Source organism: Falco biarmicus, unplaced genomic scaffold, assembly GCF_023638135.1.
Source record: "Falco biarmicus isolate bFalBia1 unplaced genomic scaffold, bFalBia1.pri scaffold_27, whole genome shotgun sequence".
Classification (NCBI taxonomy): Eukaryota; Metazoa; Chordata; class Aves; order Falconiformes; family Falconidae; genus Falco; species Falco biarmicus.
In genome coordinates this window covers 405693-432918 of record NW_026611833.1, presented here as the reverse complement: position 1 = coordinate 432918, position 27226 = coordinate 405693, and the positions used below count along the sequence as shown (strand labels likewise).

The 27226-nt window shown below is 50.8% G+C and overlaps 2 pseudogenes; both read right to left on the bottom strand.

The window, feature by feature from the left end:
- LOC130143369 (ankyrin repeat domain-containing protein 26-like) overlaps positions 1–4511 on the bottom strand; it is a 247144-nt pseudogene extending 242633 nt beyond the window's left edge.
- A 2084-nt stretch (positions 4512–6595) lies between these two features.
- LOC130143368 (hydrocephalus-inducing protein homolog) overlaps positions 6596–27226 on the bottom strand; it is a 66608-nt pseudogene continuing 45977 nt past the window's right edge.

Below are 27226 nucleotides of genomic sequence, written 5' to 3'. Positions count from 1 at the left end.
CCACAGACTTGACTGCAAAGATCATGGAAGATGCCCAAGTGCTTAAAAAACCTGCCCCTAGGAGTGAGGGGGACACACGGAATCTGAGCTAGATCCAGGTTAAGCTGGACTATATCCAAATAGCCACGGTACAGAAAGCATCTAGAGCAGAGATTCCTTTGAAGGACAGACAGGAAAAAACTCCTGCTTAGGTTTACATTAAAATATGTGTGCCTTCTTTAGACTTTTGAGACTGGTTTGGTAATATCATCTTCTCCTGACAAACGGCATATTAACTTAATGAAAACACCAACTGCACGGAGATCACTAAAATCACCTAGAAAAGGGAGTAGTAGCAAACCCCAAGTTCCTACTTTTCTTTTCTAGGTGGCCGTTTCCTACAAAAGTAACGGCTTTTTCCAGTCTGCTTTTCTTCCTGGTTTTGAAGATGCATTTTGCCTCAGTATTAACATGTAAATCACAGGAATTTGGGTGGGTTTTGTTTTCTTTTTTTGTCTCCTTTTCTTTTTTTAGAGCAGGCAATAAAATTGAACCTCCATCGTGAGCTTCGTGTTTTCTAAAAAGAAATTTTCTTCGCTTTTTGAGAAGCAGTGGACTACTCACTATGGCTTTCACCCCTGGGGAAACTACTTCAACTACTACAGTATTAGAAAACCTAAGACACTTACATAGCACTACAAATAAGAATTAGAGATTATTTCCTTAGCTGACCCTTTCATTGGCATTTTAATCAATTTTGAGCTCTCCCCAGATGAAAAACTCTTTTTGTTTTTTTCTTCTATAGTGTTTTCATTCTCCATTTTCAAACAGGCGTTCTTCCTTAGAGTAATCTTTTGCTTCATTCGCCAATTAGTCATGTTGCCTGGTGGTGTATTTAATTTATCCAGGCATTCCTGTTTTGCCACCGCCTGTGCTCTTGAACATCTTTCTTTGCTTTTTTCTTCTCAACCTATAAAAACAAAGTTAAGCTTCATGTATTTCTTAGTATTTCTAGAAGACAGAAACACCACATCCAAGATGGATTGATTCAGGGTTTACCTTTGAAATAATACAAAATGAAATCTTTTTTTTAATCCATAGAGAAGCATTTTCACAAAATTACACTACAAAGTGTATAATGTCATTGAGAGTTCTTCAAATTCACTCATCATGAAAGACATAACAAAAATACAGCCCTTAGAAAGGAAACAATAGTGTCTCTTAAAACATGAACAACAAAAAAGTGAAAGCATTACTGATGGACAGTTAGAAGGACTGCAGCGTTAGTTGTAACACCACCAGAAAAAAATCAAGTGGAACTGTGCTGGGCTACTGCTCCCTGAACAAGGGGAGGAAAGAAAAAAAAAGATCCCAAACCCACAAACACAAATGGTTTCACAGGAAAGAGGAACTTTCACAAAAGACAATGAAGACACACCATGCAGATATCACAGCACATGAATTAATAGTCAAGACCCTGTTCAGAAGCTATTTTCATTCTTTGATTCAGAATCAGAACCGACATATTTATATGGATTTCTTTTTATGGCAATGAAGTGATAACTACTTGCACTGGAACCAAGTGCCACCTGCTGTTAAACTGGAACAATAATGCATTCCGGTTTCCAAAAATGGGGAAAAAGACAACTCTCCACTGCCCTCTTTATTCACCAGTCACCTATTTCCATTAGGACAAAACCCAGTTTGTAGGAAGCATCTTCCCTTCGTGACAAATAGCTGAAGTGAACAGGACCATTGATCCGGAGCGAGATTAAAGAATAAAGGAGTAGCAGGTGAACTACCTCTTTTGGCAGCTGTACCTTCTCTTTCTCCAAAGCCAGGACTACTATTTGCAGCATTCCTACCTTACCCTTAAATCTTCCCCTATCTTGTTTTAGTTCTTCATCAAGATTCCTTTTCAGCATGGCACATGACTGCTGAGCATTTGCAAAAAGACTTTCCATTTCTGTTTCTCCTATTTTGTTGTCGATAAAGCAGTCCCTGGGAAAATCATCACTAAATCCAGAGTCTTTTCCAGGTTCCCTCTCTGTTACAAAAAGTGCATTTTCATCACGTGTAGAAACTGGTCTTATTTTAGGGATCATATTAGAAACGTCATCCAAAAGACTTGGGTTTTAAGCTGTATCTCAGGAAGTATTCACAACCTCCCACTGCATTTCTGCTGCTTCCATCTTCATTCTCTTCCATTTCCATAAGAGGCTTTTTTTTTCTCTCTCTCCATTTGCTAGAGGCACCTTTGTATCATTGATATTATTTGTGCAATCTTCTTCATCCGTACTCCAGGTATCTTCCGTGTTTGCATTTCAGTTATCTTGATCAGAAAGGACACCAAGACTCGGATTACAGTTTCCATTTTGGGTACTCACCCACCTAGCATAAGTTTAGTATCTCCAAATTCACCTTTACTTTCTAAGTTGTTACTTGACTCTGTTGCATGAGATGAAACAACATGAGAACTCTTCAATTCATCGCTGAAGCCATCTTCTGACACTTCTTCCACAAAGGAAGTAGTTTTCCCAGCTTCTTTAATTTCACCAAACAGCTGCTTTAGTTCTGCTGTAACGTTTTGAAAACTTGTTTTCAATTCCCTTTTCGCATTTTCAACCCACATTCTTGCATACCTTTCTTCCCAAGGTTTTGAACGTAACTGCTTGTCAGCACTGTGCAATTCCTCATTTTCCAATGTAAAATTTCTGCCTTATCAGTGGGATTTTCACGTGCTGGTTTTTTCTATCAAGTTGGTAGTTTCTAAAATATATTCATCCTTAAGTAAACAGCTACAGACAGAAAGATTATCAAGAAAAAACAATACAGTTAATCGATGCAACTCCTGTTGCAAACTCATCCTATAATAGAAATAAGGCATTTTGAAAGCCATTTTTATAATAAAAATCAAGGGATACTAAATGAAAGGTTCACTGCGTCACCATCTTCTTAACAAGAGAAGGACTCGGAAACAACAGTTTCTTGGGTTAGATTTGCCTAGGCATTAGCGCTGCTTTTACCTTTTCGCCTGCTTGCTTTCTGTAACTGCCGGCATTTGTCACAGAGCATGTTTATTTTTCACGCTTTATTGCTTTAATACCATTTTTCATTAAACTGCCAACATTTTTCTCACCCACCCTCCTCCCTCCATCACACTCTACTGTCTGGCATTGCACAGTCCCCGGCCACCTAAGCTAACCCAACGGGAATGAACATGACAAGCTTCTTACCGTTCACCACACAGAGAACTGGCTAAGGGAGGATTATTTCTTCACCCAAGCTTCAGAAACAATAAATTCCACTCCAAGGTGCAAAGGAAAGGATTTATTAGGGAAACCTGCCTGCTCCTGCCCTCACCCCAGAAATCAGGAACCCAAGCTTGCAGGAAAACCGCACCATGCCTTAACCCTACCCAGCCCCCTCAAGCCCCTGTCCCCACGCTGTTTCTCAACAGCTCCGACTGCTTCTGCCCCGTGTCACAGTCCTGCCCACACGCTCCCTCCCCACATGCCTCCTCGGCTCGTGGTGCCTTCTGAACAGGGCCTGCAGCCTTGGTGTCCCAGCGGGCTGAGACCCTCACGCTCCTCGCGCTCCTCTCGTCAGCCAGGCCCTGTTCTCCCGCGGCAAAGACCCCTCCGCTCACAAGAGGGAAGGAGCACCTCAGCCAGACACCACCTGTCTCACCCTCCCCCTTCCCAAGCTCACTGGCCAACTACTACCGCCTTGCAACAGCCTTAAGTCCTGCGCTTTGCCTGCTAGAATTAGGCACGTCCCTCTCTCGCGATGCCCGGCTGTGGGGTGGAAATCATTTGCTACGCTGTCCCTTCGGGTGTTCCAGAGGACGCCAGACCCCGCTGCGCAGCCCTGCCCCGCACGCCCAACACAAGCGGGACGCCTGCCTTATTCCCCTCTAGGATACCCTCTGAGAAACCCTTTTCAAACACTTCGCGTGGCCAAACAAGAGCGTATTTTGCAGAGGCTGGCGCAGCATCAGAAAGGTCACCACATTTCAAGGCGTTCTCTTTGATCTTTGTCTTACAAAGAGGAAGACCGGCATGTTTAATCAATCAGATCAGCGTATTATAGACAAATCTCCCTCTTCACTTGAACGTGCGTTTTGCACAGGCAAAAAACCCCCCATTTGCCCGCACTGTTTCTCAGCAGTGCACAAGAGGAAAAACACCGCTCAAAATTTAAGCAAACCAACTGAAACCAAATCAGTGTAACAGCAAGCATCCGGCATAGTGACAAGGACTTTACGCCACCATAAGAAGACTGTATCCAACTTTACTTCAGACTGTGATACAGCCTTCACCTACAGGACTCTCCCTTCAGCATTATTCACTGACTGGTAAGTTTTCTTAACCTTAGTGTATAGTACAACTTACTGAATCAGACTGCAATCCAAAATACTTGGGTTTACATACCCACACCCCATAATATTCAATGGCATCCTTCACGTCTTCTTTCTCAGCTGATGATGACGTATGAAAGGTAGATCTCACGTGCAGTGAAAAACCACACATTTTTATAACCAGCATGACTTAATACTACTTATTTACACCTAGAGTGCATCTTGAATCATCCTACTTGTGACAAAAATCTTAACACAAAATAAAACATCCCCTCAAATTTGTGCACTCCTAGAGAGAAAATTGTAGGACAAGGCCTCAAGGACAAGAGTCCAAGTACTGATAGCCTGATGAATAGAGACTTGTTAGAACTTGTAGGGCACAAGCCCTGGGAGCAAAGGAACAAGCTACCTGCAGGCCCCTGAGCCGTCACAGTTGAGGAGGCAACCAGACGGACAGAGAAACAAGTAGCCAGATAAGGGAACGGATGGCGCCGATATGTAATTAAGAAAGCCGCGTAGAAAGAAACTCCCTAACCTTGGAATAAAAATTATTGCTAGGTCAAGATAAACTAGTAAGTATCTATTGTTCTAACGGTGCGCCTTAAATATTAACCAATCAGTGTTTTTTACGCTTAAGATTTAACCAATCAGTGTGTAATATGTAGAAGGTAGAAACATATATAATTGTAAGAAAATCACTAATAAATGGACACTTGCTTGCATCAAGCTGCGTCCCGTCTCTTCATTCGCCGCAGTGCAGCCCATCTGTGGCTGCACAGAGCACAGGGCACGCTGGCCAAGTGCCAATCTCCCTGTAACGTCCCTGCTTACCTGGGGGGCTTGTGGGTGCATATTTAACACACCCCAACACCCCACCCCACCACACCCCACTAATCTAGCCTAAATGCTTAAGGCAGCATCAGCCTCCTCTTTCTAGCCCAAAATTTAGGTATCGGAGCACTGTGGAGCCTCTTTGCAGCCAGCAAAAGGAACAGGCACTTGGAGAAGAGTATTATTCTCGTCCCAAGAGGACTCCGACAGCAACAGCGCTTTGAAAAGGCTTAGTTTCTCTCCCATTTATAAGAATGTAGCCAGTTTCAGACACACGCACTAGGATCCGCGAATGCCCCCTCCCGAGCTAAGCTCTTTCAGGTAGCACACGCAATTTATCCCACCCAACCTCAGCCAACTTCTCCTCCTCTCCCACTCAGAGCTGCTCCTGCAGGCACCCTCGCTCGCTTCTGCCTCGGGCTGCCGCCGCCGCAGGGCTGGCAGACCGCAAGGAAAGCGGGCGGGGGAAACGAGGGAAGAGCAAGCGCCTCTAGTAAAGAGCGGCCCAGCCGGGGAACCGGGGAAGACGAGCAAACTGATGGATGATACAGTGCAGGAGCAGGCTGGAAACTAGGACCATGCGTGGCAATCAGTTAGCTGAGGGGAATGTGCTCGGGCTTGTCTAGACAACAATCAACATGATGAGCTTGTCTAGACAGCAATTAACATGATGAGGCCTGTTTGCAGAGCACAGGGGAGCGGGAAACGGATGGCGCCAAAGTTGGCGCCAAAGTTGGCGCCAAGGAAAGGCAACACCTTGCTGTTAATTAGCCGCCAATCAGGGATTGCCTAGTATGCAAGGCTTAGCCTCAGGAACCAATTGGTTTAAGACGCGCAGCCTTTGAAAGTGTATATAAAGTTGTGCTCCTGTACAATAAACCGACATTTGCTTGCATCAAGCTGCGTCCCGTCTCCTCATTCGCCGCAATACAGGGCAAAGAAACTCGGCAGCTCCTCCAGGACTCCCAGGCAGAAGGGAAATAAACCAGCACCATTAATTCAGTCGAGGAGTTGCTAACAAGCTACCGCCAAGGTTTTCCACTCTGGCGAGAGAATAGTCCATAGCGAGTGGAAAGGTAAGCAACGTTATTGCAAACAGAAATGTGTTTATACTTGTAATGTAGCATTTTCCAGCAGGAGGCTTCTGGGACCCGCTGTTTCCCTCCAGCTCATTCTTTGATAAAGTACGGAAATAAATATATTCCAACTAAAGACAAGTCAGGGACAACCTAGCAACTGGTTTCCATTTGGGTGGCTTCTGAGGGTATCTAACGACTTTCAAACGGCCATAGAACACTCCTAAAGGAGTTCCTGTGGCTTCGGTGAAGCAGAGCCAGGACCTCGAGCACTGAAGAACAACTAGCCTGAAGGACTACAGCAAAACTCCTTGCCGAGCCCACGTGGGAAGCAGGAGCTGAGAGATCCCTACCTGAAGCGGAGGCCCAAGTTGAGCTCCGGAGCAATGGGTTTGTCGGTGACAATCGTTGTGCCCGTGCCGACAGCCTGGACGGGGATGACGCAGGTGTGGCTGTTCTCTATGGACACCTTCACCTCATCCTCAAATCTCTCGGTGTCGTCCAAGTTTGCTATGATGGCCACAGACACCTCGCTCTCGGGGGGGATCACTCCTTTACTGGGTTCAATCCTCCAGCGCGAGCGTTTGCCAGCCTGTAAGATGAGCCAAACAGTAACTTAGGATGGAAACCATGGACCCTGGTCTCCTGCGGGATGCAGAAAAAGGATTAAAGACATGAGGGTAAAAACCACGAAGGCTTCGTTTCCCCAACTCGGAGCTACAGTGCCTGGAAACAGCACCCGTGCAGGAGCTCATACAACCTCTATTTTACCCTCCCTTAACAGACCCAGCTTTGCCCGACCCAAGGGATGCGCTACCCTCAGGAGAATGCTACTGTCCCTCCAGCCTCCCTCTTGGAGGGCACACCCAGGGAAGCCACTTGATATCTCCTGGCTTCCCGACAACGGTGGCCGGCTCTGCCATAAAGGCTCCAGGCCACAGGAAGCCAGGACTGCTCCAGTCCCCCCGCCGCAGCCACACGGCTGGGGGATACTGCTGAGACCCCAAAGAATAACTTTGCAAAAGCGGTTGATAAAACCCCAAAGTCTTCTTTCCCAAGAGTCAGGCTTCTCAACAGCCCCTCAAGGGCTGCAGCCCTCTGTTCCCACGGATCATCACCTGCAGTGAGGTGCCCCAAGGCCCTCTGCTTTGGCAAAGTCAGCTCTAAGTGTTTATAGCAGGGCAGCGAAACAAGAAGCAGAAAGAAAACCACAAGACATGTGCCCTGTGGGCATGGCCTGGGCTTCCCAAGCACTCTTTTCCTCTGGGTCCTCACGGGCCTCCCTCTACGGATGGGGCAACAGAGGTGCCGGACCCCTCCAGCCCACCTAAAGCCACATTCACAAGGTGCAAGCTCGCAGAGGAGAAATGCACGCAGTGCTCCCGGGCCAGCAGGAAATGCACGGGGATGCAGACATGTGGCTTTCAAGTGTCCGTCACAGCATCAGTGCTACATGCACCACAGTTCAGCGCTGTGTTTGGGATGACAGGCACCACTCATCCAAAACTCTACAGTACTGTCGAGAAGAGGGTTACTTTCCTTTCCTTTTTTTTTTTTTTCCCTTTAAATAGAAACCAACGGTGTGCTCAGAGGCCTGACATGATAAAAGCAAGTGCTCGATCCAGGTGAAGTTAGCTCGAGTTTCCGTCCGGCGGGCTGGCAGCTCTGAGCTCTAACAGGACACCAGCCAGCCCAAGGGAGAAGAGCAGCAGAAAACCAAGCAGCACTTTGAAGCCACAGAAACATTTAAAATAACACTCCAAAATGACCTCTGCTGACAAGGTGAAGGCTAGCTGGAGGCCAGGGAAGCGATAACTTGCTGAGCATTCAGGGTCCCAGCAGCAAGCGTAGGTGCTCCCGCTACGCTAACTCCTTAGGCTGGCTGTGCCCTCCACGTAGAGCAGGTCAGGGCTGCATGCCTGCATCCCATAACGGAGCGTGCCAAAGGCATCAAAACGATTCCAGGCACCGGCAACATTTATACACTCAGCTCCATTTAATTTGTCCTCTAGGGCTTCAAAAAAAGAGTCTTGAAAAAGCAAGACGAGACTGGGATGGAGGCAGGTGGCTGCCACGGGGTAAACACTGGGGCCTCGCTGACCACAGAGGATTCCCACCAACCCTCCCCTGTGGTCCCTGCAGCTGGTCGCCGGCCTCGGAGGCATCGGCTGCGCTGCCGCCAGCCAAGGGCTACCCAGCCAGCTCATTCACACCGAGCCAGTGGGCGTTAGGTTTTCACTGACGTTAATGTACAACTTCTCCTCCGATTCACGCTGACACCGAGCAGCTTGCTTGAAAAGGAGACCCGACAGCTCTGCTCCAGAGGTGAATCTGCAAGTCTGCTATCTGACAAAGCTCATTTATCACAGCTTGGCAACGAGCCGCGCAGTAAGTTGTACCCAAGGAACTATTACTGAGGAACAATGACAGGCTGTCTCGATGGAGCCAGACTCGCAGTGTCCCAGGGTGACCCAGCGCAGACCCACCGTGCCCTGCCAGGCCAACAGCCCACTCCGGAGGAGCACGATTTGCATCGCGTCCTCCTCCTTTCCGTTAGCATCTGGTGTGGGTCCCAGGGGCAGCACAGTGCACCGCTGAACAGGAGACCTGCCAGGACCAAAAGGCTCTGCCGGACCAGCTCCGCTCAGGTTTTTAGGTCAGCTTCTGCCTACACCGGTCCAGGTTGTGTCCCAGAGACAAGAAATCCCTTGGGAACACGCTAATAGCATCCGTCCCCCTGCTCTGAAGGCCAAAATCTAACTTCTGATAAGATCCCTGCTCCTTGCTTAGGCTTGAATGCTCCAGAACACGATGCAATAGCTGCACATGCTGGGCAGACAAAGACAGCAGCTATTTCTGTCCCTGCAGGAGCCTGCACCACTGGACGCCAGAGTCGGAGCGCCAGGCAAGGGCTGGCATCAACCGCTTCGAGAAGCTCAGCGCTGAGATCGTTAGCTTCTCCTGGGACAGATTTCCTTGGAAATAAGCTGCCAACGTTTGCTTCTAGCGGGCACCAGCGCGCATCAGAGATGGACGGCTGGATGGCTGCCCCAAGGGATGGCCGAGGACCCACCACGCTGCCCTCTGCAAGTTACTTTGAGCCCATTAAGTGAAGCCATCTGGTCATTCCGGCCTTGCACGAGTGGAAGAAGCAGCAGAACTCAACACGAAAAATGCAGCCGTACTTTACCAAGCCATAGCTCTGGCGAGAGAGCGCTCACACCTCACCAGGCGGATCCACCGCCCCCGGTGGGGGTCACGCACGAAGGGGAAATAACCCCCCACCACATCAGCTGCGCACGGAGCCTTGTCCCAGGGGCTTTAGCTGTCCTAAGGGGCGGGAGCCTGTGCTCTTCACAGCAGAGTGACTCCTCACCCGCACAAACTGCCAGTGGCAGAAAGAGCCCAGAAGCACCCTAAGGCCCACAGGGTGGGGATCAGAGCACAAGGCTGGCCGGATGCTCCCACCAGCCACCAGCCTCCTCCCGGCACCTCGGCACCAGCATCTCCTCGGCAAAAGCAGGGGGACCGCTTTGGTTGAGCCTCTGCCCCAGAGCACCAGCAAGGAGAAGTTTTGTGAAATCAAGGCAGAGCTTCTAAAGCCAGTGGGGGAAAAAAAAAAAAAAAAAAGAAAAGAGAAGAAAAGAATTAAAAGTGTGGCACTCACTGCCACCGACAACGGAGCCCAATTTGTCACACTTGCTTCAGCTAACAGCAGCTGCTGAGTGAGCCAACGAAGCTTGTCTCCATTTGTGTCCCCTGGCCATTGCTCAGCCCTCCAGGTCCCATCCGCCCTCCCCGCTGGGCTGGGGAGACCAGTGCCACCACTCTGCACATCGGGGCTCTCCAGCCAGGACACGGCCACGGCTTGGCCAGCTGCTGCCAAGCACAGGATTGAACAACCAAAATCCTCCTGCTTTTCCCTCGGGAAGAGAGCTCAGCTGAGTCACTCTGGCCTGTAGCAGCGTAACTGCCTTGAAGACTTCTACCCTTCTTGAACCCCGTTGGCCAGCGGGTGCAGCACAACGCGACAAGTTCCCTTTTCCTAGATGAGCAGAGTAACAATTTCTTCCATTACTGAAACACAGCAATTTTGAAAGACCCTGAACCCATAGAAGATACCGGATGCCATAAAATCCAAACTCTTCCCTGAGGCCAGGTTTCAGGCACCTTTTCCAAGGTCTCCTCCAAACCTTTGCTCCCCCTTTTAAGGCCCACGTGCCCTGGACCTAAGCCTGAGTGACACTGGGAGGGACACAGCCTTCTACCTTCCTCGGCTTTTGGTACAACCCCTCACCAGCATGAGACTGGACGCTCCTGGCCACGAGCCATGTTCACGACTGATGCTGTGTGTTTCCAGGCCCTGTCAGCTACAACAAAGGGCTCCGGCAAAACCAAACTGGGTGGAAATGCACAAACTGGTACCGCTGTATAAGCAAAACACAGCCTTTAAAGCCAAACCAAGGGTTTCATTCTAAAGGTGAGCTTTTGGAGCACCATGAGGCTCTGGTGGGACAGCTCAGGAAAGAGTTAAGCCTAACCATCTTCAAAACTTCTGCTCACCTTGGAAGAGGCCACATATGCAGGGCTAGCGCTGCCCACACCCTGGAAAGTTAATTTAACCCTAATTTCTAAACAGCACTGCAGATATCATGAGAAGGGCGCAGCACTGTCTGCCTCTGTCTCACTATGAGCAAACACTGACAGGCTGGCTAATTATTCAGCTGCTTTGGGGGCGGGGGGGGGTGGGTGATTTACAGTAGATTTGAAAACCACCCTCTTGCTGATTGAAGTCTGCTCTGACTTCAGCGAGAGTAGCTGGGGAGAACTGCAGACAATGCTGACGTGCTCTTCAAAGCCTTCACTGCCCGCAACCTGCACGGTTTGCTCAGAGAGCAACAGAATCGCCCGTCAGCCAGACCCAGAAACAGAGCCACTAAAGCAGCATCGGCACTGTTTGGAAGTTTATCTCCGTGTTTTGCAGTCCTTCCATATGGCCATTTCATTAATAAAAGCAATGTCATCAAAAGCTTGAGGGAATAAACAATGAAATTAGTAAATGAAACAAATCCTGCACTACAGGGGAGCAGAGAGTATGGGAACTGCGTGTTCTGCCCTTGCTTACACCGCACCTGACCAAGGGCCTTTATACGCTGCCTGAAAAATCCATGGAGTTATCCACAGCGAATCCCAGTGACAAGATAACCAGGTACAGCTTTTTTTTAAAAAAAAAAAAAAAAACAACCAACCAAACAAATCCTGGTCTATGCTGCAAGGTCAGCTCCAGTTGAATGTGGCAGCAGCTCATCCCTGGGAACGCAGAAGGGGATCTGCACTGAGCCACCAGGCACCCTCCTGAAGACAACCCAGCTGGCTGTACAAGCACTGCTGGAAACCAGGCAGCAGCGAGCTTCACCTGGAGCACAGGGCTCTGCATCAGGGAGCTCAGGGCTCAGGCTGAAGGAGACAGGACCCCGCATTACGACTGTCATGAGAAGAGGCAACCCCAAGGAAGCTTTTCTGTCTCCTCCTCGTTACAAGGCACTGGGAAACCATTTGCCACCCTGCGGTAGCACATAACAGACCCAGCACGGGGGTTATGCAGGCAGAAGAAAGCTGCCACTGATTAAAAAACCTTACACCCTAGGCCTGTCTTCTCTTTCCTGATCACAGAGACGTGATACGCAGCTGCCTTCTGTGATGCCAAGAGATGTCAGCCTTAGCAGCCACACAAAAGATCCCCGAGAAGACAGCATGACAAAGAACAAGTAGGAAATGATCTAAGAACGATGCTTTTTCCTTTCTGCAGGGAGAGCAAACACTTCCATCTATCCATAACAAGCCTTTGGCACTTGTCAATATGGCAAAAATCAGGCACTTCGGGAGGCAGGAAAAGAAGATGACAGCGGAGCAAGGAGGAGAAACAGCCACTTTTATCAGCAGGTTACATCAGCCCCCTGCTAAGCTGCAACAGCTCCTTCATGTTGACCCATTGCTCCAGTCTTTTTTTACCCAAGACAGACACAAATCCCCCCCTCGCTGGATCCAGAGGATTCCCTAGCAGGCTGGGCTGCCTGGCAGCTGGGAAAGCAATCTGACAGGGAAAAGCACACCCGACAGACACAGGATTCACTGGGTGAGCACAGGACGACACACTGGTCCCAAGGGTAGCAGATCTGCAGACACCCTGGCAAGCAGGGATAAGCCAACCGAGGACGCAGGTACGCAGTCCCTACAACCCTCTTCCCACCCAAAAAGCCCCATCTCAATGCACAGATTGGGCGGGTTTTTATTTATTTTCTTCTGGTGGCAGAGATGCTCCCTGCTGCTCCCTGCAACTGAGAACAGAACAGACACAACTCACCCAGCAGAGAGGAGAGGGGTACAGGGAAGCTGGTGCCTGCGGGGAACTGCAAGTAATTCCTGAAGTCACTATCCCAAAGTGAAGTTCACCACAAATCATGCTGGCTTGCTCAGGTAATGATCTTGTCTCCCACAAAGCCAGCAGCAAGCTTGCCTTAACAGGAAGAGCAATTATCACTCGAGGGTTAAGAGTACCATCGAGGTGGCAGCACGGCCACCTGCATTACAGCATTTTCCTTTTCTGTTTCAAACAAGACACCAGCCTTTCGTTTGCCCTGTTGCTGCCCCTCAAATTAACCTCATTCAGTTTGTCAAGCTGCCCGTCAGTGCGCATAACATTCATTCCCGATGCAACGCTCCTGCGAAAATTTCAGTCAATAACTCGCTCTTTCAAGTGGAGACCATGATCTCTGAGCCTCACAGCCACCGTTTGCAGATTGGCCAACAAACGGGAGACAGGGAAATCACAGCTCACCACCCTGCAGCAACCTCCAAGCAGGAACCAGAGCAGCGGCTTTGGCGCTTTACAGGACACAAGGCTTGGGTTCAGGGACACGGGGGAATGAAGGATGCCCGTGTCACCCATCAGCTGGGCTAAGGCACAGCGCAGCCTGCTCCGCTCTCAGATGGACACGTGCGCGCCACCCTGACGCCCGACTGCATCCCAGGCTTTAATCTCCACAATTATTCAGTCCCCTCTGCTTCCCGTCAAGGAGCTGCCAGGCAGTGTAAGGCAGCCAAGGGCAAAACCTCAACTGGGGCAGCAAAAGAGCAGCAGAGCAGGCAGCTGCTGAGGGCCAGGGCGCAGCTCGGGCACATCTCGCCCACGCCCGCGCTGCTCCCATCAGGCAGCCTCAGCAGCACCGTGCCCGGAGTCTGCCTGAAGAGCCCTTGGTGAAGCGGCTGATGGAGCAGGTTCCCAGGACCTGCCTCCTGGCACGTCTCCATGAGAGCAGCAGCTGCCCTGAAAAGCAGAGATGCTCACCATGGGGGAACTCGGCCCCGTGGAGTCAGCAGGGGGGATCATCACACACACAGAGTCACAGAGCGGCTGGGGCTGGCGAGACCTCCGGAGATCATCTGGTCCAAGCCACGGCTCAAGCAGAGCCCGTCTTTATTGCAGGCAAAGAAACCGTCCCTGAGCCGCCTCGTGTTACTGCTCTAGTGACTGATCAGCCCCAGGATTGGCAGAGATGGCGGTGAAGCACGACAGGCTTTATTGCCCAGTCCCATGGGTTAGGGCCCTGAGGCAACGGAGGGGCAGATGTACCCTGCAAGCCCCCCGGCTACACCGCGAGCTGCCCGGGGAGGAGGGAGGCATTGCACCGGGGCAGCAGGACCCGAACAGCTCTGCGGGTCACTGCCTGCGACAGGCATGCAAACCCATCATTTCAACACCAGTACCAGCCATCCCTGGTGGCTTGCTCTCGCCACAGGTGGAAAGCGGGTTTTCATGGTGGATTCAAAGAAAGCTGCCCTGGGAATCCCTCCCCCACTTGGAGGTTACCGTTGTCCCCCAAACAGCTGGAAAAGCAGCAAGGAGGAAATTCGCCCCCCTCCTCCTTGGCCCAGGAGGCTGAGCCTGGCCTCTCGCACGCTGCCTGATGCTTTACCCGCAGACCCAACCAAGCCCACAGAGCCAGGCCTGGGTGAACCAGCTCCACAAATCCAGCCCACCTAGCGTGGAGCAGAACAAACCTCCTCCCAACCCTGTTTTTAAGCCCCTCACAGATCCCACCTCCAGTGAGCGGCACATCCCACCCAGCCTCCGCACAGGAGCCCTCCCTGGCTGCACCAGCCCTGCCCCCCCCGCCAGGGCAGCGACCCAACCTCCTCCTGCCACGCAGCTTGTCAGCTGCAGCCTCCATCAGTTCAACGGCCTTTCCCTGCGGCTGGCCTCCGGAGATGCTCTGCAACGCGACGGAGCCCACACGCTCTGTAGCTACACAACCCTTACCATTATATTTTTGTGCAACACCACAGCTGGTTGGGCCCCCAGCAGGTGTGAAACTCACCTCACCACAGGCAGGCTGAGGACAAACTTCACACCCCAGACTCTGTCACAAACAGCAGTCTGACACAAAGCAAACGCAGACCTAATGGGGAAAGCGTCGCAAAATCCATGCCCTTCCAGGAGCAAAGGGCCACAGGGGCCTCTTGATCTCAGAGCTCCCAAGACACGACTCTCCGTTAAATACCACCCAGAAAACAGAGGGAAAACTTGTAAAGATGATCCAGACTCATTTCTGCACAAACATCTATGCAAGCTGTCTATTTTACTGAGGGCTGCCCCAGCTAAAACTGCCCCCAGAGCCAGGCTCCTCTCGCTGCGTTGGGACGGAATGCCTTGCTTTCTCTCCGAGACAGCAATACGGAAACGTTGCATGTAAAAATCAGGCCACAGGCTGCTACAGACCAGTCATTTTTCATTGGGAAACAGCCCCACAGATACTTACCATCTCTACACAGAAGGATGCAGGGATGACAGCCTGATTGGAGAGGTGGAGAGTTTTGGATGCATCTTGTAGAACTTCAATACTGCCAAAATTTATCTCACTCAGATGCACGTAGACAACCTGTTCTTCTCCAATGCTCACTAAACAGATATTCTGCTCCAGGAAGCAGGTAGGAAAGAAAAAAGAAAAACAGGGGAAGTTAAAAAATATGTGACAGCTTTAAGTGTCCTCCTCGACTGGGCGATAAGTACGGCTGTTGGAAGTTTTCAGTGTTGCAAGGCTGAAACAGAAGGCCTGGGGCAAGTGCAGGCTCGGGAGTGACCCCATCTGAAAGCCTCAAGCTCCCGTTCTCAGGGGACAGAGAAACCCTGGGTCCCACACTCTCCTTTCCAGACCTCCTCCACAGTTAGCTCTCCTTTCTCTGCCTTGTGCCTGCTCCCGCTCCTTCTGCCGCTCAGCCTTGCCCCAAACCTCCCTGACCGCTGCTGCTGCACAGCGACACTTGGACAGTTACTTCTCTGACATTCCCAAAAATGCACCTCTGAAAACCAGCACAAGCCAGAAGCGAAGCAGGCTCTTCAGAGCAGAGATCGTGCAAGTTATGGCCTCTGATGTGTGCTTATGTGTATTCCTGGTATGGCATGAATAACAGGCATTAATTATTAATTACATCATTCAAGTGGTGTTTTTTCTCTTGACAGTCAGACCCAAAAGCTTTCTCCTTGCAGAACTGGCACAGACTACTGGAGGAGGAACACAGATCCCTTTGCTAAACCACCTTCCCACATCATTAAAAACAACAAGAATTTGTCCACTCTTGCGGTGGATTTCACTGGTTCCAAACACCTCAACACTTCAACAGGATCTGAATGCATAGAACTCCCAACACTGACCAGACGCCGTAGGATTCACTGGAGGGCACAGAGTACGATTTAACCGAAAAAGAAACCAGCTTCCACGATGTAAAACCTTTAATGATGTCTGGCTCAAGGAAGTGGTATTGACAGCTGTCAGAATCACCAGCCCAACTCGGCCAGAAGCAGCAGCATCCAGAAATGCTCATCCCTTGACAGGGCACTGCTGCGTGCAACTAAGAGCCAAAAAACTCACCTACCAAGGCTGGGGCCTCCAAAATAAGGAACTGAAGCCATGCACGATGATGCATGTCTGGGCAATGCTGCCCAAAGCTCCCGGGAAGGAGGAGCTGCAGGGAAGAGCTGCGCCTCGCCAGCCAGCTCAGCTCCCCGGTGACAGCGGGACAGCAGCAGCAAAGGCAGGGCAGAGCCCTTTGGAGATGAGCGGAACAACATCTGGAGGATGCCCAGGAGAGCTGCCTTCTGTCAGCCTGTGTACTAACACCACGCATCCTCACCACCAAGGAGAGGGCTTCAAAAACCCCAACCCCTTCATCTACAGGGTTCTAAAAGGGACAAGGAAAATGACATTCAACAGCGTTACAGGCAACATGGCACAGGGAAAGGCAGCAACAAGCGATGGCAGCTCTGCCACCAGTAACGCCAGCGCTGGGATTTACCAGCTCCTTCATGCAGATGCCACACGCCAGACTGGAGCTGGCACGCGGTCACCTGCAAACCAAATACCCAACAACAGAGCTGTGGAGGGACTCTGCACAACCTGGATGAAAGATCTGTACCACGTTCCAACTGTAACGGTGGTAAAGACCAGGCATCGACACTGGGCACCCCAGCCTAAGGCAAGAACGAGCTTTGAAGTTCTATTGGAACACGCAGCCATTCCCAAGGTCAGACTTGCAGCCGTACGGGTAGGATCTGCCACCAGTGCAGGACACGTAACAAGACAGCCAGCTCTTCTGCCAGCCCAGAAAGCTTTGGGTGCGTCAGCTACCAGGGAACTACTGGAACTGCACTGCAACCTGAAGACAGACCTATAGAAAATGCAACGCAGCTAGTCCTTTCTTTAGGCACAGCTACGCTTCTCCAGCTGAAATGCTCGCCCTTTGCGCAAAACATTGACACGCTCACGTCCAAATAGAAAAGATTAAGGTAAGGTCAACTTTCAATTTATAAATTGTTAGCCCAAGGGTAAAAGCTTTTCAAGGTACCTGTAGTTCAAAATCCAGCTGACATTTAAACAACTGGTTATTCCAGTGGGGAGAAGCCCTCCTCTTTCGGGGAAGCATGCCTTCTGTTTGCAAGCAACTGTTTTGTCAAACTTGAGACTTCCCTGCAAAGCCTGCATTGCCTGGCCTTGCTGTTGACTGGTTTACATGCACACCCCCAGCAGCCTGGGTTGAGATGATCGGTGGCATCCAGGGGATTTGGCATCATCGTTTCAATTCGGTTTATAAAAAGTTTATAGCCCTGCAATTGTTTTCAAAATGTCAGCCTTCCTTTCTGTTACAGAAAGCTTCACGTTCTCGGGAATCCTCTGATATCCCCTTCCGTGCTCAGAGAGAGGACAAGACATTTTAAAACAGCTGCTTCAAAAGTTAGTATCCTTTTAAATTAAAGTTTAATTAACTAAATTTGTTCTCGATTTCAGCCAGTGGAAGCCAGGACACCAGATACAACATTCTCTTGCCTACACTTTGTTGTTGCTGCTGTATATGCCTGAATGCAAATGTCCTGTAGGAGCCTTTAGTCCAGGAATGCTTCGCCTCACCCCTTTTCAAGCTTGGTAGGGAAAAAAAAAAAAAAGAGAAAAAAGCCTGTGCTCCAGATGCAAGCAGTGTGGAGTCTCATGCGTCTTTGGCTGGGGCTTTTGGCAAAGAGATGTGATGGATATTTCTCAGGCGGGATGGACCTGACTTTCAGGAAAGCTTAAATCCAGCTTTACAGAAATCATCATTTCAGCACGGTCTCTTACACCGCTCCTGCTTTTAGCAGCATTCAGCGATGTCCCCGTGAGCTCCTGAACAAGAGTTCTAATGAAGCAGCAGTTGCTGCTCATCTCGTAACGCACGAGAGCGAGAGACCCAGGAATTGCTCTGGGTTTCAGACTGGGCTTGTTATCCCGCCTCACACGTCCGTAATTAAACACCATCTCAGACACTTAGATTTCCACCTAAGAGGACACCACCCTTCTCTAGGCATTAGCTGCTACTTATGCCATGAATCCCTTCTTTCCGTGTCCGCACCAGCCACATATTGTCACGTTCTCCTTTTCCCTGGCAGAACCCCTGAACACTTTATGCCCACCAAGATGAGTCACACAAAGGCACGCATCTCGCCTAGCACTCACCAGCGGGGATCTTTCATTCCCAAACACTGAGACACTAGCCACAGTGTCCTGCCTTCCTATCGCCTGGGCTTCCAGCGTAAACGGCATCTCCACCGAGCTGTGAGGCTGGATAATCCCACACGGCACAGGGCTGGAGTACCACACAGCAGCATCCTCCTTGTGCTCCTATAAGGGACAGAATCAAAGACAACTTCAGAGTGACCTCTGAGGAAACTTCAAGCTCCTTAACATTACCACAACAGCAATTCACCCACATTTTTAAAAATCCCTAGGAGAAAGCAGAAAGGCGCAACACAAGCAGCAAGATTTATATGGGCCTAATTAGCATCCTCGCAGGGTCCAAAAGCTGCTGCACCCACAAACACCCACTCCGGTGCTGGTGGCCTCCTTGCAGCAGCTCTTCACAACCCTCAAAGTTCTCCTGCATGAAAGCACCCCAAAGACTAGAACCAAAACTGCTTCCTGAAGAGTTCAAACCACTCCTGAAGTTCATATTCAGGTAGCTTCCCGTTCTCTCCAAAACTTTAGGCTTGAATATAAAACAGCAAGGTCTTATCCAAACCCCGTTTTTTTCCTAATAAACCCCTCAACAACGACGTTTGAGGGCAGGAGGCGAACACGACGCCAAGCCTGAGGAAGGACTCCACAGCAGCCTGGAAGATCGCTGTCGTTCACAAGGGTCAGCATCCACTCGCAAGGGAACTTCAGAAAGCACCGTCCAAATGTCAGAAGAGGGCTGAGCACGTGCAGCGGAGGAACGACACATCCGGGTGAAGAGATGACCAAAGGGAATTAGAGACACTGAGAGAATGTAGAAGTTGTTTACTCCCCAAACAGCATGAAACAGACACAAGGCATTTGTCTCTGCCGGATAGACATTTCCTACCTCTACGGCAATCGATCACCTCTAACTTCTTCTTACTCAACAGCCTCTTGTAACGGAGGGGCAGCCCCAGACTCCCGTGGCAGAGGCTGCCCAGTGCCCTGCCCCAGTGCTCTCTCCTCAAGCTTTGCCCCTCCCTTGCCCCAGGAGGCCGGCAAGGACCCTCCCACAGTCCCAGCAAGGCACGAGCTCTGCGGGAGCCTTCCCGCTGAGGACCAGCGCTCCCCAAAGCTCAAGGAAAACAAGACTCCCGCATCTCAGTAAAAGCAACTCCCTCCTCTCCCGTACCGCTCTCGCCCTGCCTGAAACCTCAGCCGCTTGCCCCCGCGATGGAGGGCACCAGCACCGCCTGCCTCTCGCACTGGGTGACCAGCCGCTCCCAGCTCCTGCAGCTGCCTGGGTCCTCCACCCACCAGCCCACACACTGACTCTTCCCATTCCCACTCGTTTTACAAAATTGCAGCCCAGGCACCCAGTGGGTGACTCTGCCGGGGAGAGAGAACAGCACCAGCGACCTGCGTCCCTCTCGCCATTAAACTGGCACCCGCTGCGGCGCAACGGCATTGAACGTGGCTGCAGCTTTTGGCTTAAGTCTGGGAACGTTCATGCTCAAGAGAACCAGAGAAACCTGAGCTCACCTGCCACACCAAGGACTAGTTTCCCCTCACCACTCCTGCCGTAAGCCCCTTTCCCATTTGCACACGCCTTCACTAACTGAGCCAGACCCCAGCTTTCAGCAGGCTGCTCGCCGCCTTCCAAACAAATGCTGCATTCTGGGCCAACCCAGCACAAGCCCACCACTTGCAGGGAGAAGCAGGAGCAGCCCTTTGGAGATTTGTTATTCCTCAAGTCCCAGACAACAGGCCAATAGTGAATATAATCACTGTTCACTTAAAAAAACATAAAATAAAAATAAGACAGAGACATGGCCCTGAGCACTGAGCACATCTCATCATGGGCTGCTTTCAAAGCACGGCTGTGCTCACAGCGAGCTGGGCAGAACTAGCTCGTTAAGCAACATTTCTCATTTGGAGCTGAAGCCAGGACACCCCACGCCAGGCAGCGTGCTGGGCATGGGTACGCGGGGAGAGGTGGCCAGCTGCAAGGAAAGCGCCGGTACCTGGCTGTGAGAGGCAGCGCCAACACCTCCTGGCCAACACCATCCACGTCCACCACCAGCGCCAGCTCGTATTGCCTCACCGTGCTGGAACACAGGGTGACCTGGTAGAGGAGAAGAGCGTCAAATACTTAATCACTGCCAGAAGCCATCAGCCACGCGTGGTGTCCTCTGGCTCTCACCCACGGTCAGGAAAGGGAGCGATATTTTGCCTTAGTTCTCCTGCTGGTCCACGTGTAGACCACTGTCTTTCCGAGTAACAAAACTCTTCTGGCGATATCCGATTTATTAAGTACGCCTTGCATACCAGGGCATATGTAAGCTAAATTAAAGCACAATTAATGTTCTACTTGCCACTGGGACCAATTTTTACTCTCGACTACAACAGCATAAATCCAGAGGAAATCTGTTGACTTTCACAGAATGAGTCCAGCTTTACAGTGGGAAGCCGAGGGCAAAACGTGGCCCAGCAGCAGCTGTGCAGCTCACGGCTGCTGGAGCTTTTCCAGTCCTCGCTGCAGTGGATGCAACCATTCTGCTCCACACGAGAGGAAAGATAAGACCGGGAAGAATAGCAAACTGCTTTATGCAATGACATCTTTCTTTTAACAGTCACCTTCTGTCCCCATCCTTCCTCGGCCCACTTTAAATCAAATTGCTCTAAGCAGCTCAGACACACACGCGTGGCTTCTGTGCTTGACCGGAGGGTACATGATCCTTGGCTTACAACTTTGGAAACAAAACGGTGCTCCGCCCCAGAGTACCCCAGCTCACAAAAACCTAACACGAACACCGATCTCTTACTTGCGTTATGCCCAAAGCCAGCAGCACTACAGCCCTCCTGCGCACCAGTGAAGCTTCAGCTCCACCTGCTGAAGCACGTACGGCCGGGCTCGTGCCATACCTGGATCCCCAGGGCTCCTTGGGAGCGGACGGTCCCCTTGCAGGGCATTATGGTGAATTCAGTTGGCTTGATGTGATGTTGGGCTCCCTTTCTCCAGGACGGGCAAGTGTTGTCTGATATCTGCGCAAAACTGGTGACGCTGCGCTGTCCTGAGCCATCGCCAGGGATGCGAAGGTTGAAAGTCATGGGAACCAAGGAGGTGTTAGTGAGGCGACACGGCAGGGTGCGAGGAAAGCCTGGGAAGGTGAGACAAATATCAGTTAAGTCCCCGGTTATCCCGTGATTCCTGGTGTGACTCTCCTGTTAGGATAGACCGGTGCTTGTTGTTTATCTCTTTTCAGTGTGAATGAGAGGTAATGGAGAAGCTCAGGGAGGAGTGAGTTGTGACTGAAGTTGCTTTTTCCATGGATGGCACAGCTTGCTTCCTTGGCAATGGGCAGTGCCGTTGGTGCTGAAGAGCTGTCTCTACCTGTGAGGAGCTCTCTCACCTGCCCCCAAACCAGCCCCAACTCCTTCTCACTGATCAGTGTGCACCCAGACAGAGCATTTATTCTGAAAATTCAGTCTGTAAAATCCCCCATTAACTCCACGAACATTCCCCCAGTTTTCAATATATGAAAGTAGGGCATTGTCATGTAAGGAAAAGAAAGGATGAGACCGGGCACTACAACATGATGCATTGCACTCTAATGCAGTTTCTCTAGGCAGGACCCTTAAGGCATCTCCTGTTTCTGGGCAACCAGACTGAGCACATGACAACTCAGCCCACCTCACTGCAGGCAAACCTGATGCTTCCTTAGAAATGAGCAGGAACTGTGTCTCACCTTACCTAACACACGGGGACATCACATCCACACTGCCTTTGATTACTGCCCACAAAGCCTGACATCACTCCAGCTCTGACACTTGCTTTCCACAACGGAAAACCAGTGGTACAACCACACTGGGTGAGGGGGTGGCTGCTCTGCAGAGGCAGGACACCAGCCCGCAGCTTGGTCTGGAGCGGACACCAGCTCTGCCAGAAGACACCTCCCATGCCCTGCTTACCAAGTGCTATTTGAATAAAGACAGGGAGGAAAACCACCTGCAGACACAGCAGATAGTTTCTCTGTGCCCAGCAGCAGTGACCATTGCCCACCGCCAGCAATTACTCCGGCAGGGAGGCGGCGGTGGGGCACAGAAAGGACATGCACCGACTGACCCACTGCACAGCCCCAAATGGGACCGAAGCCACCAGATGCAGACAGCAGCCAGCAGCACAGTGACAAGAAGCAAAAATACAATAGCTGCCTTCAGCTGAAAAGGCCTTGTTAATGAAATCAGATTAAAGTAGGATGAATCTCCTATTACACAACCGCATTTCTGCCGGTGCGTTTCTTGTGGGTCTATTTATTCAAAAGGAAGCAGAGAAGTGGCCGAGTGGTGATGCAGGGAGAGGGGGAAGTGGCTCAGGGAAAGTATTGAGATTTCCTAGAAAGTCCACGAACCGCATGAAACCACAGAGGCATCCTGGGCACAGAATGATCATGGCCCTTCAATCAATCCCCAAATGATTTCACATGTAAACTTTAGATCATCTCAGTACAAAGCCTTTTCTCTGAGACTCGAGATGGAGAATCAGAATCTGCATTTCAGTGGAGATGCTCTGGGTGCTCAGCCACCGGCTCCGTCAGTGGAGCAGTGCTTCGGCTGGGGAAGGAGAAGGAGCCCACATCTCTGGAGACATCACTGCCCAAACCAATGCCGAGCTACTGCCTGGGCTTATTACCGGGCCGGTGATAACGAGGAGCCCTCACAGCACAAATTAACAGCTCACACTAAAGGTCAAGTGGGTAAGTGGTGTCCTCGCCTTGCAACAGGAACGTTCACCCTGAGCAGCCACAGGCTAGCGTGTGGCTCCAACTCCCTTCTCCTGCAGCCCCATCCCCTGGGCCCTTCTGGGACACGGGCTTTCACCATCATTCTGCCGCCAAGGATTGGGAGGTTGGGGCTGAGCAGGCTCTGAGGGCACCAGGAAAATACTGACTTTCTATTCCTTTGGTCCTGTTTGATCTCACGGCAGCAAAATACCACCTGAGCAAGCGGCAGCCCTGGTTCTAACACCCTGAAGGCTGCTGTGGAGGAACACAAGCGACAGACGCTCCCAAAGCGCTTCATTTCAGTAAGGCAAAGACCTCCCCACCAGCGGTCCAAGCCCAGGGCACACTCACCAAAGGAGACGTCGCCGAATGGAGGGAAGGTACATGGAAAGGGAAAGTCGGTCCGATGACACAGCCCCTGTAAGGACAAAGGCAGAGGAGGAACTGGCTTGGTTAAAAAGAACTGCAAAGTGTTCGGCTTTCGTTACCACCGGGACGGATAGAAGCTGGTCTCAGCAGCACAGCGGGTTTCAAATCAACCCGTCACCCCTGCGCTCGGCACAGCATCCCTGTGCACAGGAGGCAGCCAAAGCAACGTGGTCAGCAGGTGGCAGCTGCTGAGGTGGCTCAGGGCACCAGGGCAGGCAGGGTACACCCCCAGGTTGCTGCTGGCCCAGTGAAGGACCCTGAACAAGTGATGGCTCTGTGCCTCAGTTTCCCGACCTGTCATGTGACGGGCAGAGCTGTCCATGCAGAAGCAGGTTCATTGTAACTAGCCCTCTCAGCCACAGGTTCCCTGCTTTGGTATCTCCTTGCTGGAACTGGCCTTTCCATGGCCTATATGGACATCTTCCTCAGACCTTATTCCACACTACCATTATGCGTGCAGGATTTTGAGGCACGAATCCACAGGAGCCCCAGACATCTACTGAGAAACGCAGCACAAGTTCTACACAGTGGATGGTGGAATCTTGGAGGAAAGTATCAGCTTGTCACCAGTGCACCGGCTGACACATCCAACAGCAAGACTATTTGCACCACCGAACATGAGTGTCCCGAAGCCACCACACCAGCCCGCCCATCCCTAAATTCAGAGAGGTTCCAAACTCCCAAACTCACCAACATCCACTGAAATCAGCACTTGAAGCTGCACAACATTCATTCATTTCATGGTTGATGCCAATCAATGCCAGCTCTGCCTCTTGCTGAAAAAAACAAATACAGATCAAGGAGCACAGTGACCCGTGCCTCCTAGTTTTATTCACAGGACTGCCACCGGGTCTCTCGTACACATGAACAGACCCCAGCCTCCCGCAGGAGGGACCTGCACTCACCCGTGGTGTCCCAGTTCCAGCATCCCTTTCTAAAGAGCAAAAGAACAAGCGTTCAGGACCTCGTCAGGTCTGTTTCCAAGTAAAGAGTGATCACCTATGGTTTGGGCATCTTCTGACTGCACGATCAAAAAGCACTCAAAATCTGACTTTCAGGAGTTTCAATCCCATGCTAATTCTCAATTCCTGGAGCTGAGTCAGTTCCTGAGAACAAGTTAGGTAGCAAATCCCTTCTGGCAATGAGGTTCCCTCTCCAAGGACCTCACGTAATCAGACTTAACCTGCCAAGCCCCAGCATCCTACTCTGGATGGAGCAAAGGGAGCAGACATGCTTTCCGTAATAGCACTTGCCAAAAGACGATAGAAAACTGCCTCCAAACCAGCCACAACTGGGTCTCACACTGGGAAACTGCCAAGGGTGAGCCTTGCAGCGAGGGGGGAAATAACTGCCGTTTCTGCTGAGCACACAGGAGCTGTGCTCAAGGAAGTCAGACCTGAAGGACTGCCCAGAGGGCTCGGCCAAGCAGCCAGCCCAGAGCCCTGTGCGCTACAGCCGGTAACAGCGCAGCTTGCAAGAGAACGGGGGAAGAGGGCAGTCTTTATGGCAACAGCCACATCTTCCAATAGTGCTTCTGAAGGGAGATCGGGGTCCTCGCAGAACAGGAAGGAGCACAAGGTAGGAGAGGAACCACCTGCACTCCCACCGCTGTTCCTTCCCCTGCAGCCCCGTGTCCCACCAGCCAGCTCACCTCCACTCAAAAGAACTGGGAGTTTTTCCCTCCCTGGAGAACTCAATCCAGTGCACAACCCCCCTGAAGAGGGAGGCTCGGCTTGCCCCGGTGGGTGGGCATCTCAAAAGCATTTGAAACAAACAGCTTGAGTTGTGGGGCTGGAGAATGAGAGATAAGGGCTGGACAGGGGTCCTTGGAACAAAGGCAAGACAGAAAGCAAGGAGGCAGATGCCATCTCGAGGAGAGGAGTCTGCAGTGGGAACTACTGTGGAGGCACCCCCCAGGCTCCTGTAACCCTCCTCACCTGACGGTCAAGGTCACGGGCTCAGGGGACCCATCCACACTGAACCAGAATCCTTCTGTGAACTGCCCCAGGGCGGTGGAACTGAAGGAGATCTGGATGACTTGGAGGACATCTGGTAAAACGATGCCCTCCTGGGGGAGAAAGGAGAAGCAGGAGCCCAGAGCGGTCGCTGGAAGGACCAACTTGGAGGGGGCATCAATGACTCCTTTGTTAAACAGGATCACCTGCAGCAGCAAGAAAGCAAAATGGAAATACATGAGGAATCTTCTTTCCTTACAGAAGGCTGATTTGTTTTCTAATTAAACTTCTACAAAAGGCAGAAGATGCTGCGTGCTGCTGCTTGGCTGAAGCCAAAGAAAACACAACAGGACAGTTTCTGCCTTTGGGTTTTTGCATGCAAAAAAACCCCGTGATAACTTCACATAAACAGAGTCACTCTGGGTTTATTCCACTGACACAGAGCAGTCCGCTTGGACTTGCAGGGCTGAGGATGTGCTCAGCATCACCAAGGCGATGCAGACCTGCCCCAAAGAGCAGCAAAGGGCGGTCGCAGCATTACTAGCGAATCGTCACCTAACTGCTCCTGCTCCAGATGAGCCCAGTCCTGCCAAGGGCAAAACGCATTCAGCTCCCGTTACAGCCAGCAAGTTTACTGGATGTAGAAAATACCTCGGGACAGCCCCATAACCAGCTTCAGCAGCACTCCCCGACTCTGCTAGGGTACGTCAGTGAGGCGCATTTTATTCTTTTCTTTGATCTGAGAGTCTCTTTGTCTTTGCTCAACCAGACATGTCAAGAAAGGATGAGAGGGAGGGGCATAGCAGCTCCACCTGTTCTAAAGAATCTCTTTCATAAATATTCACAGCCATCATCTACTAATTTACCATTATTTACTGTTCCAACAAGCTACACAATCCTGCAGCATTTGCTGAGATTCAGCAAGAAATGCCCACACCTGCCTGTGAGTATCAGCACACTGGTGGTCACCAAACCTACCCAAAGCAAAGCTCTACAGTTTCCGAAGGCTGCAGGTGAAATCCGGCCATTTCTGTGGACTTATCTACCTGCTTGGCAGTTATTTTCCCTAACTTTTGTCCTCGCAAAACCTGTCAGAAAAACTGAGACAGAAGCAGAGGTACAGCCCTTATTTTTTTAATTTTGCAGCTGCTGTTGAAAACATTCCTGTATTCAATTTCTGCACTGGGAACTTGGAAACTACTCATATGTTTTACACCTTCATTACAAATTGCACTTAGGGATCCCACACTGAAGTTTACCTCCAGTCTGGCTACTTAATACAGCACTTGGAGTATCATCTACTTATTCACATTTTCTCCAGTAATGAAACCAACACATTGATATATATAGGATCAATAAAGAATCAGCATTAAAAAATGCATACATACAGTGCACAATATTTTGGCAAGAAAACACCTTAACGTGTCCTTCCCTGCAACAGTCAAGCTTTTGAAAGTGTCTGGCACGATGTACTGCCTCATTTTCTACCGCCTCCAGTTGCTGTATCTTGGGGGTTTTTTTTGGTTGTTTTTTTTTTGAGAAAACTTGCCACCATCGGCGGGGGAGGCAAATACCCAGAAAGCTCCTTTGCTTCATTTCCAGAACTGCCCTGCTCTGTTCATAGAGCCAGAGGGGCACCAGGTCTGAAGGGTGGCAGGAGGCTGCTCAGCAGGGACAGCGCTCCCGGTGCCTGCGCGGGCAGCTCTGCGCGGGGAGGCTGCCCGGCTTCCCTCCGGCGCCAGGATCCAGCAAGTTGCGCTTCACTGAAAGGTGTTTGCAACGGACTCGAGTC